The sequence below is a fragment of the Euprymna scolopes genome, chromosome 21, assembly GCF_053919585.1.
Source record: "Euprymna scolopes isolate OS-2025 chromosome 21, ASM5391958v1, whole genome shotgun sequence".
Lineage (NCBI taxonomy): Eukaryota > Metazoa > Mollusca > Cephalopoda > Sepiida > Sepiolidae > Euprymna > Euprymna scolopes.
Window position 1 is genome coordinate 6,404,364 of NC_136502.1, and position 8,223 is coordinate 6,412,586.

The 8,223-nt window shown below is 28.6% G+C and overlaps 1 long non-coding RNA gene across 4 annotated transcripts in view; it reads right to left on the reverse strand.

Moving 5' to 3' along the window:
- The window catches only part of LOC145241979 (uncharacterized), a 266,377-nt gene extending 258,485 nt beyond the window's left edge, over positions 1–7,892 (reverse strand). The window contains exon 1 of one of the 4 annotated variants that reach the window (XR_013862626.1): positions 6,851–7,892. This is a non-coding gene — a long non-coding RNA (uncharacterized LOC145241979). The remainder of the gene's footprint in view (positions 1–6,850) is intronic. The other 3 variants (XR_013862628.1, XR_013862625.1, XR_013862627.1) reach the window with 3 other exon arrangements.
- Positions 7,893–8,223: the final 331 nt, after the last annotated feature.

Here is an 8,223-nt window from a genome sequence, read left to right on the forward strand (position 1 = left end):
TGCGAGTAGTCTTCTAAGATTAAAAAAATAAATAAATAAAATAAATAAAAACATGTAAGCAACATTTTAACTGTTGCTACAGTACGACAAGAGTTACCCCATAATTTTTAAACAAGCTTCCAAGAGTTACTTCCCTTGATCGATATAATGTATGGATTTCCTTCAAACTTAGTAACTGTTCACAATCAACTTGAAAGGGTTCTGTGAAATCTAGTCATTATACTATTTTTCTAGATGTAAAATGAACTAAAAATCATATTAAAATGTTTACTTGTAATTAATTTATTTTTTTATTTATTTTTATTATTTTTTCCGTAACGATGAATTTAATTTGTTCGTCTGTATGGACAAGGTGACAGATTTACAACTCAGGACAGCTGCAGTTATCGCCCTTAGATGTTCTTATACTGTAGTTTGTGTGCATTTGCTATTCTCAACTATATTACCCCCCCACCCACCCGCCTTTCTAATTAATAGACACAAACAGTAAACACTGATTAGATCTGTGAATGCGTTTAAAATATTACGTCAATTTTATTTTTAATGGCGTCCCCATAAAACGCATACATAAAAACTGTATGATTTATTAATTTTTTTTTTAAATTTAAACAACGTGGACAAGAAAATTCTTTTCTTCGCTAAGAAAATTGGTTGTATGGGAGCCTGTAAGTGACAAAATGTTATTGAAAATTTGCTGCATGTCCAGAATTCCTCTTTGTAATAAATAAATAAATAAATAAATACAGAAAAATTGCTATGGTATACGTACCCATCATGAAACGGAAATGTCATATTCCAAAAATAACATAAATTTATCATTTTTTTTTTTTTTTTAATACAGAAAATCATTTTTAATGATGTTCAACGCTTTATAGTACATCGTAACCATTACAATGTACATTTTAACATTTCGGTAATTCGAATTGACGTGTATCCTTTCATTAAATATGGCATTAACACACACAATTCTTGTTTCTTCATAGAATTTAAATTCTTGGCTTAAAAAAAAAAAAAAAAAAAAAAAAAAACCTACTTAATCCATTTACGTGAATTTTGGAATATGACATTTTCATTCCGTGAGGTACGTAATTCATAAAGATTTTTCAGTGCTTATTCAGGTTGTCACTTATAACGATAAAAACTTCTATATTGTACCTACTTGTCACGGAATTAAATTTTCATATTCCAAAATTCACAAAAATTGATCTAGTAGATTTTTTATTTTTTTTACGAAAAATAAATTTGTCATTTTTTACCGATAAATGAAAGGCGTTTTCGTGATTTTTAAAGAACTTTTCATCATCGTCCCGTGACGGATACGTACATCACACAGACATTTCTGTATTTTCTTTCATTTTAAATGCTACCTGTCATACGTGCCAATGGCCCAATCTATACAAGCACCGATTTTTCTTTGTTTTATTTTATTTTTTAAATTAGGTCAGGTTCTGAACTTTCACCGAAATTTGGATAATGGTAACAAAAAAATATTCATTAATTACTTTTGGTACTTGTACGGTTTAGTCAAGACATTAAAAAAATAAAAATATCGAAAAATGTTTAAATTGTATGTATTCGTTATGAAACGAAGTTCTATGATATATTACCATACATTAACAAGGGGTATTAATTAGAGTCACCATTTTGTAGAGTCTTTGTTTAATGTTCAATGTTTCCTTTTCGCTACCTTACGGGAGCTAAGGAGTGGCGTGTGATGCTGTCTCTAGTCGTCGTTGAAGTAAGAACGTTTCCTTTACTTGAATGTCCCACGTACACAGTTCTCGCTTTTCATTGGCTGGAACCTCTGATGATGTATAAGAAGGAAAAGAGAAAAGTGTAGGGAGAAAGAGAGAACTAAGGTGAGAATACAGCATAGCATCTTAGTAGTAGCTCGCTACAGTTCTCCGAAAAAAAAAAAAAAATTCACTTAATTTCATCAAGTAGTTATTTTTTTTTTTACAGTCGAAAAAAAACACGTTTTTATGAGGGCGCGTTGAAGGCAGCCATATTGGATTAAAAAAAAATTGTTTGAATTTTAGAAATGGTAAAGGGAGATAACTCCAGTTTAAGCGCTGACAACCTCCCCATCTTTAATACTAGCTTTTCTTCCTAAAAATCGAACCTTTTGCTCGGTATCATAACAAATTGTTTTTTCGTTGTAAAAAAACAACAAAAAAAAGCTACTTGATGAAATTAAGTGAAATTTTTTTTCGAAGAACTTTGTTTCATAACGGATACATACAATTAAAACTTTTTTCGATATTTTCATTTTTTAATGTCTTGACTAAACTGTACAAGTACCATTTTTTGTAATGATCAAATAAACCAATCTAATTTTTTTTTTTTTTTTTTTCATATTTAAATTTGTTGGTTTAATTTGGAGTTACCTGTCGCTATGTGACAGGAAATTTGATCATATTTGCCTACAGAAGTTGCAAATCAAAGGGAGATAATTGTGTATATTTTTTCTAACAGACAAGGAAATATTATTTTATTTATTTTGACTTTTAAAAATAAAATTCATATGACATGCGAACAATGCGATTATTTCACAATTTTAATACAGTTGATGGCGATATTAATTTTTATTGTATAACAACTTTAAAAAAATAAAATTTGTATCGACCATTCAAGAAAACAAAATCATAACAAAACTGAATCAAGGCTGCAAACCTTGGAGTAATGAAGGTTCGATATCCTAAAAGTTTAATCGTCTTGGGTTATGGTAGTAACTTTTACTACATCAAGTTTAAACTAGAAAAATATATTTCTATGATTTCATACATTTGGAGGTTGAAAAAGCTGACAGGAGTTGGCGAAAATTTCTAATTTTGCAATGGGAAGGGGAAACAATTAAAACCATTCACACATATACACAGAGTTACAAATGAAATTGAAAAAAAATTGCATTAATTGAAAACTGAAACTGAAATATATAAATATTAATACTAAAATTTATATGAAAATTCCATGCAAATAAAAAAGCTCAATATTTAAGACAGAGCATAGGTATTTGCAAATAAAGTTAAATTTTTCAAATTATAATTTATAGCATTTATTTTTTTGAATAAAGGATATAAGATAGAGATAATAATTTACTTATTCTATGGAGTTTCACAGAACGGAAATTATTATCTGTTTTGTATCCCTTTGTATAAATGTTGCATATTGTTATTTGCAAAATTTAAAAATTTAACGTGTGTGTGTGTGTGTGTGTGTGTGTGTGTGTGTGTGTGTGTGTGTGCATATGATCTTTTGGTTGTGGAGGAATTACTGATTGCCCTTTTATACTAGTATAGATTTTCCAGAAATCACAAGTTCCTATCCTTTGCAATTCTATGCTGATTATTTCAGCATGCTCCCTTTTGCCTGTCACTATTTCTCTCTTACAATGATTTCTAGCATCTACAAAGTTTTGCTATTTGTATTTGACTTATGATGTACGAACCGGCAGAATGCATGCTGTCTTTGTGTAATAGCAACTGCACAATCTGTAATGAACCATGGGGGTGAGTGGGACTTGCTATAATACCTCCATGTGGGAACATGTGCTTCAATGTCCGCCTTGCACCATTCAGTTGTCTCATTGACACTGTTCAGCAGGAAGAGAGAACATATCGGCCCATAGGGCATCTCTGATGTGTTCTCTAATGGCTTCCCAGTCAGCCCTTTTGTAGTACCTTGTTGTTTTCAGAAATGGCTCCTCACCTTGGGGGTTGGGATTTAAGTGTGATTTCAACTTGTACTACTAGGTGGACTGCATTTCCAAGTAGACTGTGAGCATTAGTCACACAATCCTTGGAGTCTCTGTGGTGAGGAATAGGTCAAGAAGTGAAACCTGGTGGGGTTCATGATCTTGTAGGCGAATTGGGAACATTGCTATCTGTATGGGAGAATGGGCTAGAGAGAAGCTATCAATAGAGCATCCAGCTGCATTTGTGTAACCTGAGAAACCAAGCCTTTTTTGAATAAGTAAAGTTTAATGAGTTTTTTGAATAAGTAAAGTTTAATGAGTTTTTTGAATAAGTAAAGTTTAATGAGTTTTTTGAATAAGTAAAGTTTAATGAGTTTTTTGAATAAGTAAAGTTTAATGAGTTTTTAGATAGGTTTACTTAAAGAGGTTTTTAATGTTTAATGAGTTTTGAATAATTTTAATGAGTTTTTTAATAATTTTAATGGGTGTTTTTAATAAGTTTGTAATGAGTTTTTTAAATGAGTTAAGTTTGATCCTATTTCATACCATATCTATCACTGGGCATGTGTGTTTCTTAACAGTTGAAAGTAATTAAGAAAAGGCTAGAAAGATTAAAATAGCTCATTATAAACAAAGGGGAATATTAGCACAAACAGTAATACTATTTAATCTCTATGACCTTTTTTTCCTGTATATTTTTATCACACAAAATACATTCCACAGTTTTCAGATTTAGTTAGCTTGAAAAAAACAACAACAAAACAACACATTTAAATTGTTCGAATCAACAGTAATTTTCAAATGACGATATTTTTACAAAAGTTCTGTCTATTACACTCATCCTCTCTCATCGTATGTTGTTTGATCCACTTATTTCATACGATATATGTCACTCCCATCTTCATCTATTTCTTTCTCTCTTCTGCTTTCTTATTTTCTGTTTATCAACCGTCGAAAATAATAAAAAATGAAAAGAATAAAAAAGAGCGGATTAGTCTATTATAAAACAAATGAAATATCACCACAAATAGTTGTTGCAGAGACAAAGAAATAGACTGAGGACGGATATTGAGCAGAAAGAGATTAATCATAGGTTTATCTTTTTTCTTTTTATTTTTAAAATATCTAACTGGCTTTGCCAACTCATATTTTTTATAGAAACAATATAAACCAAGCTCAATGGTTGACCTAACGGGTCAGTTATTTTATTAAAAAAAATTAAAAAAGAGATTGCTGATTCAGAAAATATAAACTTTATTGACCATTGGCTTGTGTTTTTTGCCTTTTAGCTGGACACATAAACATCCATACAAACTGGTCCTGTTTATATATTAGATAAAAATAATGCATTAAAAAATATTCATGAGACATAATTTTCTTCAGATACGAGGTGCCTTCAATAAGTTTCCAGACTACTTTTGTACAGGCATTTAAAATTATCGTAGACTCTTGAAAATTCAGTATGATATTGCTATATATCTTATGAGATAACTGACTAATTTTTATGATTTCATGTTCAAATGAACAGCTATAGCAAGAATTGGAATACACTCTACTAAAGCCTGATTGTCACAGCTGGTGAATTTCAAAAATGCAATCTGAACGTGAAGACACTTTAGAAGAAATAAATAAAATTCTGTTTTTAACTTGAAAAAAAAAATGCCACAGAAACGTATGGAAAGCTTCAGATGGCTTCTGGCCCATCTTGCATGAACCAAGCATCAGTTTTGGAGTGGTATAAGAGATTCAAGGAGGGCAGATTGTCTGTGAGGGATGATGAGAGGTGTAAGAGGAGTAAGGAAGTCAGAACACCAGAGTTGATTGGCCAAATAAAGAATTTCATGGATAAGGACAGTCGTGTGTCTATAGAGAAAATAAGTGTACAGTTTGATGTCAGTGTGGGAACTGTACACACAAGGAACTAGATGTGGAAGATTCGTGCAAAGTTTGTCCCAAGGGTGGTCAGAGAAGCACCAAAACAATTTCTCACTTTTTATTTAATAAACTAAGACACTAAGAAATTATAAAACATAGCAATTTAATATGATTGTTGGACACTAAGAAATTATAAAACATAGCAATTTAATATGATTGTTGGACACTAAGAAATTATAAAACATAGCAATTTAATATGATTGTTGGACACTAAGAAATTATAAAACATAGCAATTTAATATGATTGTTGGACACTAAGAAATTATAAAACATAGCAATTTAATATGATTGTTGGACACTAAGAAATTATAAAACATAGCAATTTAATATGATTGTTGGACACTAAGAAATTATAAAACATAGCAATTTAATATGATTGTTGGACACTAAGAAATTATAAAACACAGCAATTTAATATGATTGTTGGACACTAAGAAATTATAAAACATAGCAATTTAATATGATTGTTGGACACTAAGAAATTATAAAACATAGCAATTTAATATGATTGTTGGACACTAAGAAATTATAAAACATAGCAATTTAATATGATTGTTGGACACTAAGAAATTATAAAACACAGCAATTTAATATGATTGTTGGACACTAAGAAATTATAAAACATAGCAATTTAATATGATTGTTGGACACTAAGAAATTATAAAACATAGCAATTTAATATGATTGTTGGACACTAAGAAATTATAAAACATAGCAATTTAATATGATTGTTGGACACTAAGAAATTATAAAACATAGCAATTTAATATGATTGTTGGACACTAAGAAATTATAAAACATAGCAATTTAATATGATTGTTGGACACTAAGAAATTATAAAACATAGCAATTTAATATGATTGTTGGACACTAAGAAATTATAAAACATAGCAATTTAATATGATTGTTGGACACTAAGAAATTATAAAACATAGCAATTTAATATGATTGTTGGACACTAAGAAATTATAAAACACAGCAATTTAATATGATTGTTGGACACTAAGAAATTATAAAAAAACACAATGCAGTTACATTTGAATGTTTTTTGGGGTTTTTTTTTTTTTTTGCAAATGTTTCAAAATCCTTGACTGGCTTTGTATCTTAACATGACATCTGTTATCGTGAATTTGGAAGCCACTGTTTGAACTGGAATAAATTGCGTCAATAATTTTACTGATCTTTGCATATATAATATTAAAAAAAGTTTTTTTTACTTACCCAATAATGATAGTTTCCATGATTTCATGCAGAGCATTCCTTCGTTAGATAATTAAATTCCAATCATCGTGTGCTTTTGAATAATGATGATAGTCTCTTTGTTTTCGAGGAGTGGGGGAAGAAAAGGTGCCCCAGTAAGAAGTACATTCTTTCATTTTGGGCCTTTTCTTTTGTTTTCTTTTGTTTTATTTATTTATTTTTTTTTTTTGTTTTATTTTTTTTTTTTTTTGTTTTTTTTTTCGATATTCCAAGTTTCTTCCAAAGTAAAGCCATTTTATGATATTTTGCAAATAAATGTTGTTTTTTTTATATATATATATATTTAAAAAAAAAATTTCCACTTTGTATATATATTTTTTTCAAATTTTTTTCACTCTAGCTCAACGTATAAAAAGAAGCAACAACAACAAGAACAGTCACAGCCAGCAACACATTTAACAGATTTATTCAAAAAATGATTCTAGAATCATTTTTGCCTCTTTTTTTATTTACAGCTTTTTTTTTATATAAAAATCTTTTTTTTTTCTGTTTTATGCCTTTTGTCATTCTTTTTCTTTATTTTTTATTTGAATATTTTTCTATTTTTTATCATTCTTGTTTTGTTTTTCATCTTTTATGTGTGTGTGTGTGATTTTTTTCTTGTTTTTTTTTTCAAAATGATAAAGTTATCTTCCCTTGAACCTTATTACCAGAAGGAGACATAACTACAAAAACACTATTGCATTATATATATATATATATATATATATATATATATATATATATATATATAAGTTATCTGTATTGTAAAGAAATACAAATAAATGACTTCAATATCGTTTCCTTCACTAGCAAATTTATTTTATTTAGCTCCGTTGGTAGATTTTGAATCTTGCTAGTTCTAGTCACACTGATGAGTCATAACACTGACGAAACACATGCCTCTGGATTACTATATATATGTATACAACAAAACCGTTGTCTGTGTATGAGTATATATATATATATATATATATATATATATACACACACACAACAAGACTATTGTCTCTCTCTCTCTCTCTATATATATATATATATATATATATATATATATATATATGACAATAAGAGTGGAAAATTAATTCCTCAAAAAAACAAAAGCAAAACTATATATATATATATATATATATATAGAATAATTCATTTATTAATAAGGGTTTACATACATTTATTTGGGGGGATAAGGGGAACTCCCCTTTAATTCTCCCAACTAAATGTATGTAAACCGTTATTAAATAAATGAATCATTCTATATATATGTAGACCAATATATAATTTTGCTTTTTTTTTTTTTTTTTTTTTTTTTTGTGAATTCATTTTCCACTCTTATTTTTCTTATTTTTTCCTATATA